At 28.5% G+C, this 15726-nt stretch overlaps 1 protein-coding gene across 2 annotated transcripts in view; it reads right to left on the reverse strand.

Moving 5' to 3' along the window:
• LOC142329286 (uncharacterized) overlaps nt 1-15726 on the reverse strand; it is a 365502-nt gene that overhangs the window by 317959 nt on the left and 31817 nt on the right. For both annotated transcript variants that reach the window (XM_075373729.1, XM_075373730.1), the window contains exon 2: nt 15008-15091. The gene's annotated coding sequence lies outside the window, so the exon portion shown is untranslated. The remainder of the gene's footprint in view (nt 1-15007; nt 15092-15726) is intronic.

Raw genomic sequence — 15726 nt, forward strand, 5'->3', positions numbered from 1 at the left:
TACGTTAAATAAAATATCAAATAAATTTAAAAATCTCTGTTTTACAATAATGGACTTCCCGTGGGGATTGCGTGTGAGGCTATAATGATGAAGTATCCGAACACCCCGTGGGAGGCTAGACCAATCATCTCACCATCAACTGGTAACAAACGGGGTGCCCCTGGGACGCTGTTTTGGGAGATGAAATAGTGCACTTATAGCTGTGCAAACAATAATTAAAGTAAAAATAATTATGAGCAAGTTAAAATTTTAGATTATGATGTAAATAGTATCAGGAGGTTGATATTTTCCAGTGTAAAAATTCTATCAAAATCAGAACGGATATTATAGTAATGTATATGTTAGTATAATTTAATATATTTTATTTGATTTAAATGGAATGATAAACGATTAATATATGGGATTAGATTTTATTTTGTAAAAAAAAACTGTTATTTAGGTATATTTATATAATTTATTATTATTTATCAAATTTTTAGTTTGGCTGAATAATAATAACAGTCCAATATTGTTTAACATATGATTAAGTAGATTATGTTTTCAGTTGTACTTGAGAAAGCTTCAAATTTGGAGGGAAACATCGTTTTAATATTTTTTGGTATTTTTTTTTGTGTTTATCTTTGTATTACAATATTATATAATATTTGTTGTCTATACACTAACAAACAAGAAGTTTCTTTTATGATTATGTACAGAATGTTTCTAAAATGGTGGGCTAACTATACTTTTTCGGATTCTACTTGTAAAACTAAACAAAAAAAATCGTTAGGAAAAATGGCAATCTTTCCTTCGTTCTCCAACTTTATTAATTAATACTTAAAAATAAAAAATGGACCAAACACTGTTCGCCATTTTGTTATTTTTATATAAAAATGTACATCTCAATTTGGGATAGACGAATCACATTAATAGTTGGCAAGCGTCTTGGTAATAAAGTTTTAAAATTAGCAAAAAATCAGGACTTAAATAACTTCGAAAATTATAAAATGGATATTCATTAATGAAAAAAAAAAAAAATTAATGAAAAAAAAAATTAATTAAAGATATTCATTAACGAAAACATACATTAATCCTTTTACTTCATTACTATATTTCTGCCACTATGGTAAAGAAATAAGTTACGAATTTTTTGTCTTCAAAGTTGTGTGTTTTTTAGTTACAGTAGTTACTATTATTCTATCTTTTCTAATTTAGTTTATTTTTTTGGTTTCTATAAAGCCTGAATATTATAATTACTATTTATCAGTATTATTTTCACAACCATGAGGATAACGTACAGTGTGAGGGTCCAGTGGGTGGATGGGAATGGCGACCAAAGCTCTACGGGTGTCCAGGCCGCGCGAGCTCTGCGGCCACAGGGTAGACTCCTTGACCCCCAGGAGGCCCCGAGGAGCCTCTGAGTTGACTCCGGGATTCACCTGGACTGACCTGAGTCCGAAGGATCCATGTTATGGCTAGACGGATAGGCTAGTAAAAATATAAAAAGTAAGCAGTATATTTGTTTAACCTTGAATAATTGTTTTTTTTAACGGATATATTTTAAAAGAAAACCCTGAAATTTTAAGCAAGATTTTAAAATTAATCTCAAATGTATACTCTTAATGAGTGAACCTATTATAAAACTAATGTTTTGTAATTTTTCAAATTTATTTTTAACTAAAATAACTGAAGAGGAGTGACTTATTTTTAACAATCTGTGAAAGTATTGTGACATTTAATTAACGGAATAACATTTTTAGTGTTTTTTAAAAGAATTAATCTGTTCACGTTCTTTTCTTGTAATATAAGCTAGTTTACTAGTTTTAATTAAATATAGGATTTCGAATTAGTTAATAACAGATGTTTATCTATATATCGGAATAATTAATGGACGTTATTTAATGTGATTATTATACGGCTAGTGAATTCTGTAACTCGATAGCAATGTCCTCATTTTTACACGATTAGAATGTCTCTTGTTGCAGCAGCTGTTAATTCGTTTTTTTTTTTATATTCCTAGTTATTCTTAAAAATGTAAAATAAATATCGTATAACGCTTGTAAAATGCTGATAGTAATTATTTATTTACATACAGAAAATTTTATTATTTTTAATACTGTTATGTATTACTATTTTGTAAGTACAGCCTTATTAATTACAAATTAAATTGAAAAACAGTAAGAAGAAACTAGATATCTAATGATTTTAGTTTCAAAATTGTTTGAAATTCTACATAATTTTTTAAAAAAACATAATTTCTAATTCTAAACTGGATTATTCCGGGATTATTTCACCAGCCTAATTATCATATATGTGATAAATTATGAATAATGATAATAGAGATAATGTTATCAATTTGGATTTTACTACGGTTTTTGTTATGAAATTTTTCCAAAAAAAAAAATTATTATTAAATTAATTGAATTTTATTTATTAGACAAACTAAATAAGTTTGTTTTTCCCTAGAAACGTTTTTCTCCCAGGAACAGAAGAGACAAAGTCATCTTAACTCGGCTAAGGATTGAACACACCAGACTTACCCACGCTCATTTATTTGGCTCTCCTCAGAAGTTCTAAGGCTTGCAAGATAAATGGTCCGTGCACCATCTGCTATTTGATTGCCCAATCTTTGGAATTATCCGACAAAATTTAGACTTGGGTTCAGATATGAAATTTCTACTAAACCAGAAAGTAGGTATGAAACGTCTGTTGCGGTTCCTCTCCTGCAGTGGAATGAATATAATTTAGTGTTTTTTAGTTTGTATTTGTTGTTGTTACTTGTCTTTGTTTATTCTTTATTGTTCCTGTTTCTTTATTGTTTATTTTTGTTGTTTTATGTAACACTACATGATAGTGTTACTTATTCGCTAACGACTGAAATTGTTGATGCAACTGTAAATAAAAGTATTAAAAAAAAAGTTTGTTTTTTCCTGGGTTAATATGAATTTTTTTAAAATATTTCAGGGGTTCCAGAAGATCTAATTTTGGTTCTTTGTTATTTTGTTTTTTGTTAATAAGTAAACCATTCGATTGTAGTACATGCTATAATGGCAGAATGACTTAGAATGGATATGGCAGTCTTGGATTTATTGTCCGTTATTCCTATTTAATTTATTTTAAATACATACAGAACCAACATCGTCATATTTACTGCGGAGAGTTATTTTTTTGCGATGTCCGTTAACATTATTCTCTATTTTTCAATTAAACATTTGTGTCGTTGATCAATCCTTTTTATTTAAATTATCTTAATTTTAACTCATTTTGTTCTTTTCAAAACTCTTTTCAGTGCAAATAATGCGATTAAAAAGTAATAGTACTTTTTTTTATGTAAAGTATATAAAATCTATGTACATAATATTACAGAAAAGACAGCTGTCAATTAAATAAAGAAAAGAAGAAAACAAAGTAATAATAATAATAATAATAATAATAATAATAATAATAATAATAATAATAATAATAATAATAATAATAATAATAATAATGATAAAAATACCATTAATTTTTAATATTATGAGTAATTTAAATATAAAAAAGTAATTTGTCCTAATTTAAAAGAAGTCACAAGCTATTGAGTTGGTAAATTATTATTCTAATTAATTTTGTTGATGATCCAGGTGTTTTTGATGGCTGTAAATAAATTTAATCGATTTCTATCTACTTATTATAGAATTTTATTCGTTTTTTTTAAAAATAAAATCTTCATAGATTTGCTAATTTTTTGTATATTAAATTATTTATTTATTTAAAGAAAGGGTTATAATGAAGTGAAAAAGTATTTTGAATAAGACATTTAAATTAAATTATTATTAATTCTTTGAAATTGAGCTTTTCAAAGAGATACATCCTTCAAGATGTAACATGAATTTTGATGAGAACTGAGTAAACTATCGCTTTATCTAAACACGTTTATGTCAGAGATTGACATCGACATCGATTTAAAAGAGTACTTCCGCACTCTTAATTAGAATATTAATGATCCTTGTAAGGTGAAGAAAAACATCAACAAACAGAAGAGGAAAATAAACTAAATAAGGGAAAGATTAATTGACTGATATAAAGTTGAAGAACATAAAATACCCTACTGAATATTAAGGGAGTTTTGTGTTTGTGATAGAATTTTAGATTGACTTTGGATAACAGATCCAAGGGAAATAGTTAGGCAGGTTAACAACATAGTTTACCTGCCTATCTTAATATCATAAAGTAAGGGAAATGTATGTTCTGGTGTGGTTCCTAGTAAAAATGTTTTTACCCCCATCATTAATGAAAATAATGATAATTTATTAATTTATTTTTAAAAATAAACGATTTAATAATGTTTTTGTTTGATGAATCCTGTATAAAGATCCAAAATTAAAGTCTCCGTCGCGAACTTCGGTCACTTAAAATACTGCAAAATTTCTTTTCCATTATAATAACGTGTTAATATTAAAATTGAAAAAAAAAAACATAATGCAAATAATAATCTCTAACTTGCAAGTACATTTAAAGTTAAAGAAACAAATTGAAATTAAAAAATAAATAGATTTTAATTTATTCAACAGAAAAATAAATACAATAGAGTACAATAAATTTTGACAAAGGAGTGTTTCCGAAACGCGTCAACAAGTTTTAATAGAATGAAGCTAAGAAAGACAAGCAGTACTCAACATAGAAAAAAAATGAAGAGCATGAAAAACTATGTTGAGTATGAACTGAGAAATAAAAGGAATAGCACAGTAAGATGATAATGAAATAATACTAGAAAAAAGAAAGGAAATAAGATTATGACAATTTATTTTACGTCGTTCAGAGAAGCCAAAATTGAGAAGAAAAAAAAAGAGTATAGCTAAAATAAAAGGATTGATATTAGTTCATAGTTCATCACAAGCAAGGCAATGGACAAACCAAATTACTATTCAACTTGGTTTTGTATAAAACAATAAAAGATTTTTGGCAAATGATTGATTCGGATGAAAAATCGAATCCAAAAACAGAAACATAAAGATAAAATACTTAGCCTTTTTTAACGACTTGGCTCTTTTCCCTGATAATAGGAACACACAGTAGCACAAATAGAACAGGAAGAGCCCAAAAAGCAGGCCTACGGGTATCCTTTATCAAGACGAAAATCCCCTGTATTTTGATCTTGAAAAAAGAGATTAGTTTATTTCCACATTCAGAATATCCCAACATATTATTAGTAGGTTACGGATTAGCATGTCCGCACACATTTTGCAAAGTTTTTCCAGCACTACATATTAAAGTGTTTGTTACAAACCTTAATACTATTCTATGCGTATAGAAAAAAACAACTTCCAATTACAGTTTGCTAGATTGCAGCCATGTACCACCCCTTAAACGAGTAGAATTGCAGTAAATCGCCTTTGTCCAAACCATTTATCTTTCCTGTCGCTTAACGAAAGAGACATTTCATGACACTGTACGCAAAACATAGGATTATGTAAAAATTCCTTTGGCTTGCAAAAAACGAATAGCATGTTGTGTTTATCTGGCACTTTATGGATTAAGTCAGTCAAAATCATGTCGGATAAAACTAACCAATACCGACAAGCGCAGCAGTACAAGATTGAAATAATTGACTGCACCAATTAGTACACAGCCAGCGATTTAACTATGATAAGATAAGACAGGTTGAAATATACTTACTATATCAACAGATAGATAAAAATTAGAAATTTAAAACTATGTTATTAGTTTATCCATAAATAATTTACATAACAATATTAGTAATCAAGAAAATGGAAATTAAGGAATATGTCCGCTTTCGAAATAAGACTCAACCTTTTATATCGCGGTTATAAAATAAATCATAAATTACAAATAAAATTAAAGAATAGCTATATTTCTATAATAAAAAGAAAAGATTTTCTTACAGATTTTAATTTGCAAAGCATAATAAAACCATAATTTATTTTTAATACTTTTAAATATAAGTCTTATTATAAAGTTTTATGTGTGTTTCATCGTTTTGTATTTAGTTATTTTATTCGTATTTTTATATCTAAATAGTATAAATCAAATGTCCGGTATTCGATACCTGGCTATTAATTGTTATGCCTTCAACGATCTGATTACTATCGTTTGGTCCAGGTGGTCTGAAAACAATCTTCAATAAATTTTACATTCCTTTCGTTTCTGTAATATTTTTCTTTACCCTTTTGTTATTTTAAATTTAAGAATATAAAAAAAGTAAAATTAAACCAGATTTATTTTGTTATATATATTGGTTATTATTAACATACTTTAATAATTTTTTTCTTTTTTTTATTGTTAGGTGACTTAACTTTTTATACGTTTAATTTAACCTGTTTACAAAAAAAATTAATTGACTCTTTATATCAAAATCAAATCAAATTTAGCCATTCAGTCGTGTCTGACCCTTGGCGATTTCACAGGCGTTGATGTTTTTGCATTTGGAATTTTCCTGGCAGGTTTTACGGATAGTTTGTCATTGCCTTCCCAATGTGGTTAATTGAAACCCAACCACCAAAGAACAACGGTATCCACAGTCTAGTATTCAATTACACATAAAAATAACTAACTATCTTTATAAGGATTCGAACATTAGAACTCTCGACTTCAAAAATTAGCTGATTTTGCGATGACGAGTTTAAAAACTATACTAACCCGGCGGGATATGTATACAAATCGCAATATATTTCTAATATATTAAACAATTACAGATACCCTATAAAAAAAGTTGTCCGATTAAAATAAGAGTTTTTTGGAAAATAAATTACTGAGCATTTTAATTTTCTTCCTCAATAAAAGTATTCGTCTCAGTATTTCATTTATACAGAGTGAACAACATAAAACCGAAACCATAATGAAACCGCTACCTAACACTATTTACGAATGATTCTCGCACAACTAGCGACTAGTGGATGTATATGTTACTAATGATTGTTGCTGCCGTTTGTCAGGTGGTTACGTGTCAGTGCAGAATACGTTTTGTTGCAGTGTAGTTTTGTTCGTGTAAAATGCCTTATTCAATCCAGGAAAGGATAGCTTCACAGACCTATATTCGTTCTGGATCGTTTGAAGGATCACGTAAAGTATTCGTAGAAAAATCTCCGAATGCCTGTATCCCAGCGAAGAGTAGCATACACGATTTAGTTAAAAAATGGCGTACAAGTTTGGTTTCAATTGCAAAAAGAAGTAGGCGACCTTCCGTTAGGACTCCACAGGCCATTGCCGATATTGAAAAGAGAATTACTAGCGGTCCAAAAAAATCACTACACAAGATATCCCAACAATCTGGTGTTAAATACACATCTTGTCGTAAAATTAATTCTTCATGAATTAAAATTTAAACCGTACCGCTTTACAACTGTACAACAACTGAAGAAACAGAAAAACCGAAACGATTTGATTATTGCAACTGGCTTCTCGAAAACCTTGTTGACGGATAGATAAACCCGATGTCGTATTTCATGTCAAACAAGGCATGGTTTCATTTATCCGGCCATGTTAATTCGCAGAACAGCAGGTATTATTGGATGGCGAGGAATCCTTATGAGATATTCAAGCGTTCACTTCACGATGAGAAAATTGGTGTTTGGTGTGCCGTTTCCGGTAATCGTATTGTGGGACCAATACACAATTTTTTGACCGGACTGTCAATATACAAGTTTACCTCACAATTTTCGAAGAATTTAACTGATAATGAAAAAATACTGCTTCTTCCAACAAGACAGAGCAACGTGTCACACATAAAACGTTTTACTGAATCGCCTTCATGCATCTTTCACAAATGGACAAGTTGTCAGCAGAGGACGGTTGTCTCCGCGTTCCCCAGAGTTATCTACTTGCAATTTTTCCTTTGGGGCTAACTTAAAGGAGAGAGTTTATGCATCTAATTTCCACAATATTGATGAAATTAAGGTGAACATTCAACAAAAAATCAACCAAATTGATAACATTTTGCATCAGACGATTTCAATATGATCAGTCGAGCACAAAAGTGCATCGATGTCCAGGGTTGTCATTTTGAACATTCTTTGTAACAATAAGGTAAACAAATGCAACATTTAATTTACATATTATGTTTTTATATTTTATTTATCCATATCATTCATAAAATTTCATTCCAACATATCCTACCGATTCTGCAGCGGTTACGTTATGGGTTCGGTTTTATATTGCTCACTCTGTAGAATTTTTTATATATATAATTATAAATATAATTAATATATATATAATTTTTAATTGTAAAATTATGATATAAGTAGAAATTCTTGTTGGTTTATTGTATAAATATACAGATTATTCAAGAAGAATGTAACAAAATTTCAGGACATGTTTTTACTGGTGAAAAATAAGAAAGTTCATATTAACATAGCCTCGGAAACGCTTCATTAGCGAGTGTTGGTTAGCGAAAGATTTCGCCCTGATTACTGCGCCTTTGGTGAAATTAAGCGAGACTGTAAGTTTTGAAACCTAATTAAGAAGTAAATTTAATGGTTTTAACCTGAAAAATTAAAAAAAAATTGGTCTCAGAACTGTATTTTTAGTAGTTTTTGAGAAATCTGTGGTAAAAGACCAAATTTGGGGTCGGAAAACACATGTTTGGTGTAAGATAACTTTGTTAAATGGATAATAATTATGTAAAAGTTTTAAAAAACTTGTAAAGAATAGTATTTTTTTTAAATATTTAATTTTTTGGTTTTATAATACTGAAAATTCTGTTTCGTTCAGTTAAAATTTACCTTATTTTAATATGTTGGATTTTAATAAATTTCAAAATTCTTATGTTTGTATTTAGTTTTTGTGAATTTTATTTATATGATTTTATTAAGAATCAAATTTTGTAAAGGTTTTATTAAAACATTTTTGTGATTGTTTATTAACCATTTAACTAAGTTATTAAACGAAACAAAATTTTCAATATTACAAAACAAAAGAATTAAATATTTAAAAAAAATAGAATTCTTTACAAATTTTGTTTAAAACTTTTAGATGTTTATTACCCAAAGCTACTTTATGCTAAACAAAAAACAGTGTATTTTTTAACCCCAATCTTTCGTTTTTTATCCCAGTTTCACAAAAACTACTAAAATTACTGTTCTAAATTTTTGTTTCAATTTTTCAGGTTAGGTGTCATATAAAAGCACTAAATTTAACTCTTAATTTTGAGTCACAAGAATTACAGTCTGGGCTAATTCTACCGAAGAAACAGAAATCAGGGCGCAATCTTTCACCAGCCGATACTTAACAAGTGTCAGCTTATGTAAACATAAGTTCGCATTTTCGAACTTTGTGTGAACTTTATTCTTTGTCTTTACAGGAAGAACACGTCCTAAAAGTTTGTTACATTTTTCGTTGTATATATTTTATTTTATAATGAGGTTTTATTTGCTTTTTTCTAAATTTTCCTACAATTATGTTTTACGTCTAATTATTATTTGACAGTTGTTAGTTGTCTGTCCATTTTCAGATCAATAATTTCTGAGAAATTACCGTTAAGCTAACCCCAATAAAAAAGTTACTTATTTCGCTACGTTGGGTATGAAGATAATAAACGTATCTTTTTAAAATATGCTCAGATTAGATTAAATTAAAATTTTTTACGAATTTTTAATAAAAAGAAATTCATTACACAAATCTTGATTTCTGTTAAAATTTTTTTCCGTGTGTCAGTTCAACTTCTTCTAAAATAGTAATATTTATGCAAGAGATTTAATGCATTTTATTAAGCTCTTTGACCGCAACAATTTTGTTCATTTTTGTCAAAGTCGTTACACCGGTTTTTCAACTAAATTAAAAAAAAACCATTTGATTTATTGAAATATTTCTATAATGATAATGAATAAGATTTAATAACATTTATTACAGAAAAGTTTCAATTCAAAGCATGCAGTGTTTTTTTTACTCTTTTTTTTAATTTAAACATGTTTTTATTAAAACCTACCTCCGAAAAATTGGAATGAATTAAAGTAATCTTAAGTTGATTATATAAACGTGATTTAAACATTAATATTCGTAATAGACTGTATCGATATGTTCACACCATCAACTCGTATAGATAGAAATTTTTAAAAAAGATAACTCAAAATTTAAGGTTTTATTTATCTGCTAACCAGCATTCCCCATCGCTGCTTCGCTTGTGCTATAAGAATGTACAACTTTAAAACAGTTTTTTTAGTAATTATGTGTTGGTTGTTTCTCTCAGAGTTATCTATATTAAGAAATCCCCTTTTTCTTCTATTTTGCGCCAAATAATGCCATTTGAAATTGAATATTGTATTGTCTAGAACTGTCTAAGAAATTTTTAAATAAAAAGATGTGTTAAAAAATCAGATTTTTAATGAAATCAGGAGAATATTAAAGTTTTTAAAGAACTACTTTGCCCCCTGTACAATAATGTCCAGGAGTTTTATAATTCCATTTTTTAGCATTGCAACAGTTAGATATTTTCATCATGTTACCTATTTAAATATATTTAAATTGTCATTGACCAATTCTACTCTTCTAAAAACGCTCTGGCGGTAGATCATCGTCTACGATTATAAATTTTAGTACCCTAAAAGTTCTTCTTCCTGTTGTGACTACACTGACCAAGGTGTAATAAAAATATCAATACCGGATTGAAAGAAGAATTTGTGCTAGTTATGTGAATGGGTTACCTTGATGGAACTTCTTAGTTCAGGATGTAAAACTCTACAGAATTCTACTTTACTCGCGTGAGCATGAGTTCTCGCGGGTCACCGCCAAATTAACCCACTGGGTTGGTCTAGTGATGAACGCATCTTCCGAAATCAGCTGATTTGGAAGTCGAGCGTTCAAGTCCTAGTAAAAGCAGTTACGTTTATACGGATTTGAATACTAGATCATGGATACCGGTTTTCTTTGGTGGTTGGGTTTCAATTAACCACACATCTCGGGAAAAGTCGAACTGAGACTGTACAAGACTACACTTCATTTACACTCATACATATTATCCTCATTCATTCTCTGAAGTAATACCTGAACGGTAATTTCCGAAGGCTAAACAGGAAAAAGAAAGGTCACCGCCAGATTAAACAATGACATTGGATTTAGTAAAATACATAATAACTTTCTGAAGAAGTCGATGTCGATATCGAAATTTAATTTGTTTCAAACCACAAAAAATTTGTTAAATAGTCGCTATTCCCTTTAATTTTATTATTAAAATAATTTGTTTTTTCGTATATTACGATAATAATATAAAGTGATCTTTTATAGCCAAAGGCATAACATTTAGTAAATCACATAAAGTTTTTGAAGAAGTCGATATTGAAAATAGATTATGATATAAATTTAGTATAAAAAAATTTATTTATAAAAAATTTTTTAAGTAATTTATTTATAATTTTTTCTAATTCATGTTTTATGTAGTAGTGAGATCGGTGAGATTTGAACTATGGTAAATATTTCGGGGTCATAAGAAAGCTGCATTTAATTTCGAAATGATTGGTTCAGAAGTTATGGCGATATCAGAACAAATGAAAAAAAAAAAAAAAAAAAACGTTTCCTCTTTATATCAGTGCGATTTACAAGCAGTTACAGGCATATGACCAGATACTAGTTTTTTCCTTTTTAATTATATTAAATGGGAGATTCGAAAGTGGAGCTATTTGAATAAAAATCAGAGATGATGTTTATTGTTAATTAGTACCATATTATTTGGCTTAAAATTATAAATACTATTATAAACTAATATATTTTTTTTATTTATCAATTAAATAGGGAGGGTTGTAATACCAGCAATCTTTTACAGCGTGGTAACTATAAATATAACTGGAATCTACTGATGATTGTAATAAAACTTTTACGAAGAATTTATGGTTCAGGAAGAACACAAAAAAAGAGATAAACAATAAAATTAAAGATTTGGAAGTAACAATAAGAAAACCACGACTAAAATTCTATAAACGCATGGTCGAAATGAATCAACCAATCAAGGCTAAACAACAAATTTTCAATAAACTCTTAAATTATAAAGGTCAAAGTGGCTATGTTTAAATAGAGTAAAGAAGAGCTCAAAAAGTTCAACATTATAGAAACAAACTAGAGCTCAAACAGTTCAACATTATAGAAAAAACTATCTCGATTGAAAAGAATGCAGAAAGAAAATTTTGAATTAAACGTTCCTATTAGGTGAAAAGAAAAGAAAGAAAGAAGAACTAAGCAGCCCGAAAGAATGAAGAAATTATGGAAGAAAATTAAAGAAACTACACAAAGAAATATTTGCGTGATCCTTGAAGGCATATCCGTGGACATAAAAAAGTAGGGACTGTTAAGAGTGCTCACTATAATTAGATACAAAATAGCTAAAACCCATATAAAATGTTAAAAAAAACTATTCTTCAATTAGAAATTAACATATTCCAAGCAAAGGTTAATATTATTAATTAATGAATTATTAAGTTAAATTATTATCATTTACTGATTCTTTAAAAGTAGTTTCATTGTACAACCTTTGTATTATTTGGTATAACTCTTATATAGCTCCGCCCTCTTCCAATTATAGTTTTTATGCCTTAATTTAAAACTAATTAGGTTCTTTGAGAACTATAATTGGTGAATTAAGTTGAAAAACTGGTAAAGTAGAATCTATTATTACTTAATACGTAATAATCAAAAGTAATAGTAAATTGAAAACTCTAAAAATTACAAAAAAATTACAATATTTTTCGTATGAAATGAGCTCTTTTAATTCCAGATTTTTAAATAATTTCATTTGTTTTTTTTTAATATTTATAAAACAATTATTTTTTTGTTGTTGTTTTAATAATTTGCTATTTACAAGCAATATTTCATGAAAACTGGATATTAATATAAATTTATTCTTCTTTTTTCTAATTTACGAGTTTTAATTCTGTTCCTAATTTTTTGTTGTACTGATACCTTTATTTCGTTGCAATATGTCGTTCTATTAAATTTTAAATCCTTCTGAAAAAAAAATATTTTTTTTTTTTATTTAAAAAGCAAACTCGTTGATTTATTTAATTAAATAAAGTTTAAATTGAATAACGTTAAATAAAGATGAGTATTTCTATAATAAGCGTTTCATTTGGCGTTTTATTAGAATTACCCATTACTAACCAACCTACAAGATCTCGGTATATTGATGTGCCTTTAAAAAAAAAAAAAAAAACTAATAATAATTAGGGGGCAAAAATATTTAAATATATTAAGATTTCGTAATATATTTTAATTATAATTAAAATAATTACAATTATTGCTTGTTCTTATTTCTCGTAAAAGTAAATTTATTCTCAACACTGTGAAAAGATTATTTTCTAAGTAAAACTGAAAAAACGTTTTTTAATTTTCAATTAATTTATATTCATATTTATATAATGACCAACTAATTATTATTATTACTATTTTTTAAAATAATGTTATTAAAAAAAAATGAAATACTAGCATGTTGTAGAAACCACACTTTTTGATGTAAAACGTCTTTAAAATCACAAGGAAACATGCGGATACCAGAACAGAAATTTGTAGCGTAACGAAAAGGTATATATCGTCCTGTCGCAGTAACTCCCTAACTATTAGTCTCAGAGACGTAAATGCGGTGTCATTTTGTAGGTTACATGGTCAGTTCGCCGATACAACTTTGAATTTGCGTCACTGTCGAGCGAGTTGATGGGAAAGGGGCACAAAGCATAACGGAGAGTGCCAAAGCTGGCACTCTCGCTCATTTCCATTCAGTGTAGCTCAGGACTTAGACGTGATAACGCGGTGATTAGTGTTTGAGTTTAAAGTTTGTCAAGATAGATCGATTTAAGTAATAATAAGTGTATTTTGGACAATATTTATGTGTAAAGAATTATACATGTAAAAAGTTTAAAAATTCAATATGTCAGCCTCAGCCCGCGCAAAAGCCAGCCGGAAATGTAAATTACGCATATCGTTGGAAAGGGGAGGTTATAGGCCACGCACAGGTACCCCAATGTCCGGTGCCGAGCGAGCGAGACTGTTTTGAGAGCGCCGCAAAGCTAGCACGGCGGCTCAGTGAACGTTGCCGACGGTTTGAGCACCTCTACCGCTGCTTATTATGCTTTATGTCTCTTACTTCTTATTCCACAAAACAATGTTGAACAAAATTGTAGTCGAATATTAGTTGAAATAAATATCATGTACCCATTTAGTGTCTATTTTATGTAAAAATTAAATTTAGTACACAGTCAGTGTATCGTTTTTATTTCAGTCCGATACACTAAAAGTGACTCGATTACATACAGACCGACCAGTTTATCTGTAGAGTTGACGAAATAAAGGAACTAAAATTTTCCATTGGGGATTTTCAGTTTTCTTTAAAAAAAATATGATGGTGGATCTCCCATTAACTGTACAAATAATTTGGTCGGCCTGTAGCTCGGAGGAACTTCGTCCAAAGTCTGTAACGTTTCACGTTAAACCAACAGCCGTGCGCCCGATTTTTTTAATTTACACTTAGAAAATTTCCGTAATTAAATGATTAAAAATACGCTAATAATTTAATTATATTGCTCTTTTTTTTTTATAAATTTTTGTCTTTCATAATTTTTCATGATTGAGAGTTTTTGATTGTGTAAAAATGTATTTTCTCAAAATTTATCATTAATTGGATAAAAACTGCTCATAATGATATATTATAATTGATATACATTTAATTAAATATTCTTTCTACAATTTAATACATTTATTCATTACATATCTACATAATGTACGGGAAGGAGCATAAAATAGATCTATCCTAATTATGCACTGGTATTACACTGCCTCTCTAATTCTACGTTATTGTTTGAAACCTGGCTCATAACGGTTAAAATTTCTAAATAAATAATGATTGATTACTCATCCATTTCGATGTTAATGAGAAAATGAATATTAATGATGTTTTATGAAAAGCAATCGGGAGGGTGTTACCTTCTTTTGTAGCTTAGATAAAGGAATGAGGTGGTTTATACTGCGTTAATCTTATATCACAACTTTGCCTTTTGGTTTAGGGAGGCATTTTTTCCAATTTAAACACTAATAATAAAATAATAGTTCTTTTACTTACAGTTTAATGAAGAGGAAATGTAAGTGTTGTTTCCAGTAACATTATTACTTCTATATTTTGATTGCAGTTTTCATTCAGGCGTAACTGAAAATAAATAAAAAATTCAGGATGTTTTATCAAATAATAATATTAAAAAAAATTAAAAAAATAGTTTTATATTTTGTTAGTTATGTCAACTTATTATGTACTTCTGGGCTTATTTGGGAGGGAATGTGCTGATTTATTATAACCGAATACCCTACCTGATTTCGATCTGTTAGAGGTTTTATTTTTACATTTAAAAAAAAATATACATATAAAAAATTAACTATATTCCTTACATAGAATATATGTTGTCATGAGACCTTTTTTATAATTTTCTATTACTGTGACAAGATACTTTCTTAAAATTTATTCTTTAGAATCTTCACCTGATTTAGAAATTTCTCCCTAATGATATCCTTGACCTGTTGGTCTATTTTATTCATATCTTATATATTTTAAAAAATGGACTGAAAATTTTTTTCCAGTCCTGTGGGCGTTCTATTGGAAAGATTAGTCTGATTTTTTTATTCTCCTCGGAACGAGCCACAGGTAAACTTTACTCTCCTCTGAGAATTTCTCAAAAATCTTCATTTATTACTTAATTGAGAAACTTTCCAAGGCTATTACTCACAGGAAAATCATTTTGAAGGTCTGTCGATGATTGAGGACATATCTGCGAGTCATTCCGAACAGAA

This window comes from Lycorma delicatula, chromosome 8 (genome assembly GCF_047948215.1).
Source record: "Lycorma delicatula isolate Av1 chromosome 8, ASM4794821v1, whole genome shotgun sequence".
Lineage (NCBI taxonomy): Eukaryota > Metazoa > Arthropoda > Insecta > Hemiptera > Fulgoridae > Lycorma > Lycorma delicatula.